We start from the raw sequence: 10,674 nt of genomic DNA, 5'->3' as shown, positions 1-10,674 counted from the left end.
TGGACTAGATGACCTTTAGAGCTCCCTTCCAACCCAAACTATTCTATGATTCTGTTTCCAAGGCTGGGGACAACCATGCTTTCCAAATGAAAGTGTCAGCAAAGCTGCCAAAAAACTCCAACAAACCAGCTTCCAAATTAAGAGGCCTAAAGACAGACTGCAAGGATAAGGAAACAGCAGAAGCAAGATGCACTTGTGACAACAGCTGTATCATAAGCATACTGTTCTGTATGCAATGGAAACACGTTTTCTGAAAGATTAAAATTGTATTAAGTTAAAAATTAACTATAGTCATCTGCACATGACGGGAAGATAAACCCTCAGTCATGCGGATTTAGAAACAAAGTAAGTTTTTTCTTTGTTCCATAATAAATGCAAGATTGGCTTCACAGCTGGTTGACTTGAAAAAGTAGAAAGAACGAACACCAAGAGCATATATCCTGAGAGATACTGCAACACAAAACATGAAGCCAGTATCAACATAGCAGTCATCACCAGTACTGAAAAAGAAAGCTCATCTTGCTTCTTCCATATAAAAATGGGACCAGCTAGCTTATGTAGGGACAGACATCCTTCCACAGAGCCTGAATTAGTGAGCTGAAAGACCCAAATACATGTCTAGGTCGAGTACAGATGAGTGCAGATAACCAAACAGCTGTCTAACTTGCAGAACATGGGGCAAGACATTCTTAGGAAGGCATTTCATGGTCTTGACTGCATAAGGTTAGACAAGAGCTTGGTATTTCAGATCTAAGGACACCATTGAAAAATAAATCTGATGAAACCCTACCAAAACAGAGATAAAGCAAAAGTTCAACTTGTACAGAGGGTACCACTTGATTTTATTGAGCTACTCAAAAGGCAACCAACTAGACCAAAAAACTGCTCAGTGTTATAAAGACAACCAAAGCAAAGCTTTGTTTAGCTCCAAACAATATAGAGTCTTTGGATATACAAGGCTGACTGTATCTGATATCAAACACTAAAGTCATTGGCCAAGCACATACCTTGATGGCAGACCACTTCAAAGCCCCAGGCAGCTTCAGCAAAAGCCCATGAGACTTGGTTGACACATGCTGAAGACCACAGAAGCCTAGCAAAATGGAAGACATCACTAAGCTGCCGAGATAAGAGAACTTAAAAGTAGCAACAGAAAAAAACATAAACTAAAGGTTATTATAGGATAATAAAACACCTACTTATAGTCCAGTTTGTTCAGATTTAGTAACTGAGTTGCAAGCAATGTTTTTTCCCCCCATAGCTGGGGCATTCATACATGCTCCTTCCCACATGGATTTTCTGTTACCTAAACAAGCATAGGATTCTCAGCCCAGGCACTTAACCTATTCTTTCTCTTCTACCTGTTTGCACATTTCTATGAAATATCTACCGGTCTGATCATTTCTGTGGGATTTATCCACCAGCATAACCCAGTTGAAATCCAACAGTTTTGGAAGCTATGGGGAAGGATAGACAAACAACCCCACAAACTCAATTTCTAGAAGCAAATAACAATCTGAGAGAGCACTCTAAAGACATGGAGTCACTACACTCCTACTTAATAGGTTTCTAGGGTGTCTATCCATCACCAAGTCACCTGGGTCTTATTACAAAATCAGCTAATTAAAGCCACACCCTGAGATCTAAACGAGTATAGGGAGTATGAGTAATGACAAGTTACACAAGGCCTGTCAGCCTCCTATAGCTGGGAACTTGCTTGCTGTAGAAGACAAATATGTGTTGTAATAATCTCATACAAGCACTGCAGTGATGGAGGAGCACAGACAGAAGCAGAGAAGGGCTTGCTCGCCTACAGACTGTTTTTGAAAGCTCCTTAATTTATAGCAAAGGAAAGGTTAAAGAACCCTTTTCCCTCTTCAGGTCATTGATAAAAGACAGATGTCCCAAAAGAGGGTTTGATTCTCTGACTCATACAATGGAGATGGGCGATCGTCACTGAATGGGCGAAGGAGGGTGGCTCAACCTGAGGCTCAGTAATCAGCCTGGGAGAGAGTGCTCACCCCTCCTTTCCTTAATGACTAGCACCCTGGCACCCTTCCTGAAAGAAGGGAGTCTGGTCCTTCATGAAGGCTCTGATCTGATTCACTGAGCTGAAGGCAGCGCAGTGCACATGAGAAGGGCTTATTATAAGGCATGCTCTGAGTTTATGGCCCATATTTCAAAATCTCTATGTGCCTGAGCACAAAGCACAGAGCATGTACCTTGGAGAGCTGGGGAGCAGGTGTGGTACACGTGCTGGGGAAGACAGACTCCCTGGGAGTTGCTGTAAGATGTGCTGCCGTGTACCTGGGCCTCAACTGCAGATCTAGAGTTTGCAATTACCCAGCTGCCTGCCACCAGTACGCCCTCACTAGTGGTTGCATGATGCGCCCTTATCTTGGGCGTTGCCCTTGATACACACAGAGCTCTTTAGCTATGATATGCCCATCCCTGGATGACCAAACGGGCAAGACTCCACTCTAGATTTACACCTCAGAGTTGTCACTGCTGGGCTTATCTAACAGCATGCTGCAGTTTTATTTTTCAAACAGAAATGACAGCAAGACAAAGTCTAGAGTTGATATTGTGACTTTGCCATCACATGGAAGCTTTCTTGGGTATGGTACAGAGAAAGAGGAGAAGTTACACTCAAGTACTGTTGGACGGACTTGCACTAAGGGCACAGCAAGTCCAGCACCTTCTGGAAAGCCGCAGATAGTCAATCACACCCAAAACAAGCCATGCTTGGTGGGCATATAGCAATCCACCATGCAGGACCTCCTTAGCAGGTCAGACAGGTCCTAGTTGTACTGGTCCTACCATATGTGCACAGCAAAGCTGAAAATCATGTTGTCTAGAGCCATTAGTCCAGGACCTCTGGATGTCTGGCAGGCCTGGCAGATCCCCCTGACTGTTACCAAGGTTGTTTGGTGACTATATTCTGGGCTCCTTGGTCCAAAGTCCAAGACATCCCAAATGACTTGCTGGGTTTTGCTGCTACCAAGCTGCAGAACTGGCCAGAATTATAGTCACCTCCAGTCTGGATGTCCGGAAATCTTAAACAACTGACCTTGTTTGTTGCTTCTTGTTTTTTTCTTGCCCAAACAAAATTTCTGTCTGGAAAAACTTTTACATTATCAAAAAAACCCCAAACCACCTAGATGTGTGTCCTTCTGGATGCCATTACAACTACCACAATAAGAAATGTGTTCTGGAAGAAATTTAAAGCCATGAAATGCAGCTGGACCAGTGGTAAGAGAGAAGCACAGGACAAACACTGTGCCTGTGCATGAAGATGAATACCTTTCGGCCGGAAGTTACAGTCTGTCTACAAAGGGCCCTGAAGAGCTTTATTATTTACGGATAGTATCATTATTTAGAGTCCAAAGGTCTGCCCTTTTTCTTCAGTTTGTTTCAACAGACATCAAAGGAGGATTCATCGGTGTCTTCCTCTCCATTGCCAGAAGGTAGTAGTAATTAGTAATTGGGACTTTTTACAGTCAAAATGCTTATAAAAGCCATTCTCTAATTACTTAATAACGAGACATTTGATGATGCACTGGAAGCAACATTCATTGCCTCCAAGAAAACAGAAGTAGCATCAGATGTCTGCTTGAGGAAAAAATACCATGAGAGTGCACTCTCTGTAGACACTAATCTATGTAACCCCTTGAAAGAAGCTAGCTGATGCCTTGTTTTCCAAAACTAGTTTCAAGACAGACTATCATGTACATACATACTTACATGTATCTCACTAGAAATGGGTGAGCAAGCCTCAGCTTGTGTCATTCTGATAATTCAAAGATGCAGTAAGGACTTCTGAGGGCAAATGGGATTGTGATATTTATCTGGTATATAGCTTCTTCCTAGAAGTTAAACCAGAGGATAAATGTGGAGATAATATCCAGTGTCAGTCAGATGACATGGCAAGGCATTAACCTTCTCACCAGTGCAGGCTGTTTAACTTGTGTGAAGAAACCTAGAGTGCGCAAATAACATATGTAATAGCAGAAATCATCAACCAACAAATCAACTGTCGTCTCCCATAGGAAAAATTTCTCCTCTCAGCACAAGAAGCAATATTTAGGAGTCTGTTGTATCTAGACACTAGCTTGCATGACTACTCCAGCTATAGTAGAACCAACATTTTGTCTCCTGCATTTACATGAAGTGAATTAGGCACAGATTAATTTGGAAGAAGGCTAGGCTAGCAATGGAATAAAATATTGCAAGCAATTCTGAGCTGCATGACTATTTTCACATTGCTTTGGGCACAGAGGTTGCTCAAGAACACATCATTTTGAGACAGGCAAGAGCCTTGGGACTCCATTAATGTAAAACACTGTGTTCCTACACCACTGGTATTTACAGAGACTCGCTTAGTCCCATATATTAATGCCACTTTGATGCAATTTCTTAGAAGTGGTCCAAATGGATGGGTTTTGACAGTGAAGTATCTTAAATTTCATGGAAAAGTTGATGAAAATCTTAATTTTAAAAAATCCTTATCAAACATTGGTTAAACAATGTTTTTGGGAACGGAGATAGATTTTGACAAAAAACACTCATGCATGTGAGAAGGTGGAATAATTCCCACACACACACACACTCTCTGGGGTGAGAGCATAGGTAGTTTCAGCAGCACCTTTCCTTGAATATTGAATAGTTCCTATAATTCCCTTGATTTTTAGAGGCATGCATAGCTGTGGCTGCAATGCTTAGAGTTAAGTATGTTCAGTCCCCTGAAAATTAGGTAATTTGGGGGCCTCTGCCTTCACTTGGTAGTAAGGTAGCTTGGTAACACTACATTCAGGTGCTTTCTTGTGGCAGAGGGCTTCACAGACCATTTCCATGCATGCAACCAACTTAGGTGCACCGAGTCACCCTCCTATCACCCTTCTGGGCGGATTGTCCGGTGGGTGAGGAATTGGTTAGATGGTCGCATCCAGAGGGTAGTGGTCAACGGCTCAATGTCCAGATGGAGGCTGGTGATGAGTGGCGTCCCGCAGGGGTCCGTACTGGGACCGGTACTGTTTAATATCTTCATCAGTGACATAGACAGTGGGATCGAGTGCACCCTCAGCAAGTTTGCAGATGACACCAAGCTGAGTGGTGCGGTTGACACGCCAGAGGGACGGGATGCCATCCAGAGGGATCTGGACAAGCTCCAGAAGTGGGCCCGTGTGAACCTCATGAGGCTTAACAAGGCCAAGTGCAAGGTCCTGCACCTGGGTTGGGGCAACCCCCAGTATCAATACAGGCTGGGGGGTGAAGGGGTTGAGAGCAGCCCTGCCGAGAAGGACTTGGGGGTACTGGGGGATGAAAAGCTGGACATGGAGCCAGCAATGTGCGCTCGCAGCCCAGAAGGCCAATCGTATCCTGGGCTGCATCCAAAGAAGCGTGGCCAGCAGGTCGAGGGAGGTGATTCTGCCCCTCTACTCTGCTCTGGTGAGACCCCACCAGGAGTACTGCGTCCAGCTCTGGAGCCCTCAGCATAAGAAAGACACGGACCTGTTGGAGCGGGTCCAGAGGAGGGCCATGAAAATGATCAGGGGGATGGAACACCTCGCCTATGAAGAAAGGCTGAGAGAGTTGGGGTTGTTCAGCCTAGAGAAGAGAAGGCTTCGGGGAGACCTTCTTGCAGCCTATCAGTACTTAAAGGGGGCTTATAAGAAAGATGGCGGCAAACTTTTGAGCAGGGCCTGTTGCGACAGGACAAGGGGGAATGGCTTTAAACTAAAGGGGGGTAGATATAGACTAGATAGAAGGAAGACATTTTTTACGCTGAGGGTGGTGAAGCACTGGAAGAGGTTGCCCAGAGAGGTGATGGATGCCCCATCCCTGGAAACATTCCAGGTCAGGCTGGACGGGGCTCTGAGCAACCTGATCTAGTTGAAGATGTCCCTGCCCACGGCAGGGGGGTTGGACTAGATGACCTTTAGAGCTCCCTTCCAACCCAAACTATTCTATGATTCTACGATTCTCCCTGCTGCTCAAGAGAGACCCAAGCTGGGACTTCCACCATGGTGTGGGTATTGATCATTGTGGGTCACAGATGTGACCTTCCTTCGGCTCTGAGCTGAGCAGGAGCAATGCAAATCCAGCCATGGTGAGAGGCATAGTGTATCAGCTAACTACAGACACTTTTCCACAGCTGAGGTTTTCCTTGCAGTACGGGCAGGGCAAACTCACATCTGCCTGCAAAATCCCCAGAAGAAACCATCTTAAAATTTATAGCCCTTAAATATCCCAAAGCCCCACTTCTACAATCATTTATACACATGCTTAACTCCACAAACAACTTTAATGTGGAACAGCTACCCACATATGGGAAGAAAAGCCTGTGATGGCATCCTTGCAGGACTGGGGCTCCAGATTGTGGGAGCCAGGGGCCTCTCCTTGATAGGAGGAAGGCACTTTGCATGCTGTGGATGCAATGCAAAGTACCACAGAAGTCGAACCTTAATATGAACATTAGTTAGAACTATTTCATTATTCAAATCTTGGGAGAGCTGTGGAGTTAGGCATCTTCTCCTTTTTACATGAGAAAATATGAAAATCCCGCACTGCCTTCTTCCTTTGCCCTGGACTGGAAGTTGGGGACTTCCAGACAAGACTCAGCTGCACGCATTGGCTTTGAGCCATTTTTTTTCTCATTCTGGGGACGCACAACAAGCGTTGCTTGTAGTTATTTTTTACCACAGACAACAATCAACAGCTATAAAACCAATTCCACATACAGCCTGGATCAAGTTTCAAAAAGCCCTCATGTTCTGTGTGTTTGCATATGTGTGCACAATTTAATTTACTGTGGCTACAGAACTGCGTTTGTAGGACTACATTTAATTTTTTCTTTTTTAGTCTCCAAGGCAGTTATCTATGACAGTGAGTGCGTCACAGGACATCACTTGCAGCAATTGCACAAATCAGCCTCCAGCCTCTTGCCTTAACAAGCTATGTGACCCAGTGATCTTCAGCATGACACTCCTTGCGTTTTATTGCTGGCTGGAAAGATTTGTTTTGAGTCTCTTTCAGTGCCAGAGGTCTTTACTGCCAAACAGCCCTGGCTGTTGAGTAATACATGAATTTAATGTACTCATACTGGAATGCCTGCTTGGAAGTAGTGGAAATTCAACTTAAAACAGCAATCAGTGCTTCTTTTTGCTCTTTTTCATTCTGTCTCTGAGTTTTCTCTTTGCTGTTCATAAACTACTTCCTGAGCTGTTTCCCATGCTGTTACAGCTCTTTATGAAGCAGACTATCACCTCAGTCCTGCTCAGGCACATGAAAGAGATGATCTAGAGGAGGGAGGAGCAGTGGCAAGTCTCATAAAAGCAGCATCCTACTTGTGCGGCTTTGACAAGACATGAAATAGCCCCATTCTTCCTGACCATCGTATTAATAATCAAAATCCATCCACAGAACAAAGCATTGCTGGTACGTTTCAGCTGTCTCTTTGGCAAGATGCATGGGGGGAAGACGTGGAAGAATCTTACGAAGAAAAGCACCAAAGCCCATGCGGGACTGTTTCATACCTGGAAGAGGTCCAGGAAGGTTTCTGGGGGCCAGGCTTTGGAGAGGGAATAGAAATCACGCTTTTGAACATTCTGCATCAAAGCTCTCTTGAATGTACCACTGTTGCCTCTGGTACTTTTTGCTAGGAAACAAAAAGCTTCTATGACAGCTACCAGCAGTTACAAGAGTGGAGCTATGTTACTACTGGGGAAAAAATTCTAAGTCTGTAAATGTGTATCTGCATTTTTAAAAGCAGATATGTAAATGTGTATCTGCATTTTTAAAAGCACTTTTCACAGAGCTTCTCAGCAAGCACACTACGCTTCCAGCAGGAGCACTGACAGTTTACTGGGAGCAAATCCTGTGTTTCATTCTGAAAGAATACTTGTGATTTGGTCCTCTCAGGTATTTAATTTTTCCCTAATGTTCCTGGTTCCGGGATCTGGGGTATAAGTAAGAGTACTGTCTTTCCTTAAAGCAAAAGATCCATTTTCAGCCCTCACAACTGCAAGAAATGCTGAAAAACATAAACTCTGAAAAGACATAGACATCAGAAAGACCACATAATGCAAAGATGTCACAATTTTTGAATGGTTTGAGGTAGCGAGACTGAACTTGTGGTTGTCCCTCTGCCTGTTGCACATGAGAAATTTGATTCTAAGAGTTATGCTCCCATGATCAGTGAAGAGAAGCATACTAAGTAGCTATCTATCCAGTTAATGCTCCAAATTTGACCACCAAACATTGCAATAAGCTGCTCTCAAACAAGTTACAGATTCACTATTATTTGCAGAAATAATAACATCCAGCAATTTGACATCCTCTGAGAAAACTGTTATTTTCTAATGGCGACCCCAAATAGACAAAATTAACCTAATAAGGTATTCATTATGTATCATTTACCAGCTTGTGCAAGTTGTCAGTCCAGAACGCAAGACCATACCTGACCTTTTAATAGACACATTTTTCTAACAACAGCCACGTTCTATCAGGCTATGTTGTAAAGCAGCTTAGCTTTTATGCTGGTGGCTGATCAAAATATCCCTCCTCCCATCTAGCATTGAGCTTCCTGCTCCGTTAATGCTCCACAACTCTTATCACACCTCTTAAGTCCTGTTCCTGGGATGAAGAGCAGAAGGAGCATTGTGTCTTCTGGGGCCTCTCAGAACATCTCTATTGCAGATGCAGGCTACCAGGGGAAAAAAAAAAAAGACATCAAGAACAGAAGCAGTGGCCTACTGTTGCAAGGTGATGATAGGAGATGGTTATCTCTGGCAGGTCAGTGTGTGTTGGGATGTCCCATCCGTTATCGAGGCAAGTCTGCTCTACGTCAAAGCCCATGGATCAATGTGAAAATGAGACATTCCTCAGGTCAGTGCCCTGACTCTCAATACACTGACGCAAGCAACAGTAGCTGTTAAAATGTCACTGCCTGTCCTGCCCCTGCGCTCCAAGTTACCATCCCTAGCAGGGAACAGCAGAAGCAACTGTGCCTCTGTGCCAGCACTGCAGCATACCCATGGCACCCACCTCCACTGGCAGCCCATATACACTAGCCAGCCTGCAAATTAGGAGCTGGGGACACCGGGATGTGTTCCCTGCTGCAAGGCTAGTCACCCTTGTTGGCTGGTCTTGTCAGCAGCTGGGACCCCTGCAGTCTGATCTGCCAGGGCTTCTGTGGTACAGTTAGTTAGGTGCAGTTCAAGTTTCAGCCGTATGCCTCAAGACCATTAAAGCTAATCTCAATAGGCAAAAGAGGTTTACAAATGGACAGTGGCAAATCAGTTGCCTATGAAAGAAGTGTCGTCATACTGCATCAGACAGACTCCTGAGTCAGTGCAACAAAGCATGACGCTATAACCTAAGTTTGCAACTACCCAGCAGCCCTGAAAATATCAGGGCCCATCCTCAGCTACCATGAGTGCTTTGAGAAGTTCCTTTTTTATGGCTTTAATGTGGGGCTCAAAGCATCTTCCCCACTGTGGGGGAAGGGACAGCAGTCTCGAACCCAGGGGAGGACTAGTGCCATTCATCTGAAGTGATGCTATGAGGTGCTCCCACTACCTGTTTTGAACCCCATGGGCTCCTGCATCCTCTTTCTGGGGTCTTCCCTGTCCCTGTGTGTCTGCCTCTACCTCGGCTGCTCTGCAAGGTGAGGAGGACCCTGTCAACTAACTCCTAAGTCCTGCTAACCAACACAGACACATACAGCAAAGAGCAGAGATGAGTCACCTTCAGATTTGCCCTGGGACAAACGTGTCCAGGTGTCAGCTCCCATTAGCTGCAGTGGGGATGCAGATACAGTATTTGGTTTTATGTCCATGAGAAACCAGGAACTGTGTAAGAAGGAAAGACAGAGAAGATGCAGAGATTTTTCTTCTCCCATTTTCTGAAGTGGCTGAATCAACCTACAGACTGGTGCCGCTGTGCTGTGGCTGAGGGAAACCCTTTTTCAGTTGCTGGAGAATTAAAGGAAGATAAGTATGAACATGAAGACTGGTTTTGTTTTACAACAAACATCAGGCACAGACAGCTCAGCTGTGCCAAGTATAGACAAGCATGACTCTAAGCAGCCTTTCGCTCTGTGCGTACTTAAGTGTCTCAGTCCAAAAGAGTGACTCTCAAACTCTCCATAGGAATGCTGGCTGATAAAGTCACTGTTTCACACAAACCCCAGGCTGTTCCATGGCTGTTGATGCAGAACCCAAGGGTACTCTACAACAGAGTGACAGGTTGGGTAGGGAAATGCAGGCAAAGGGTTCCCAATGAATGGTAACTAGCTCTATCTGTGGCACATGAAAGACCAACTCACATAGGCTAGGGGATTTTTTTATATTTATTTTATCCTTTCCTTTGGGGTACAGTTTCCTCTCACTTGAATCAATGATCATTTGTTACATTAATTCAGAGACAGAAATCAGCTACACTACATTCATGCTCTTTAATTGTCCAGCCAGAGAAATCAATGCTTTTATTGAATTAGCCAGTTGCCACAGCAAGTTTTCTTTGATTTCTAAGGCTCCCATGAATCAATAGGAGTCTGTCATTGCCTCTAAGTGGAGCCAAGTCAGACCCCAAGTCACGCTGGTGGATGAAAATACAAACCTTCCTACAGAATTTTCTGCATTAGGTGAATATGGGACTACTTGGCAATTTGCC

Source organism: Aptenodytes forsteri, unplaced genomic scaffold, assembly GCF_000699145.1.
Source record: "Aptenodytes forsteri isolate BGI_AS27 unplaced genomic scaffold, ASM69914v1 Scaffold264, whole genome shotgun sequence".
Classification (NCBI taxonomy): Eukaryota; Metazoa; Chordata; class Aves; order Sphenisciformes; family Spheniscidae; genus Aptenodytes; species Aptenodytes forsteri.
This window is presented reverse-complemented; position numbering follows the sequence as displayed.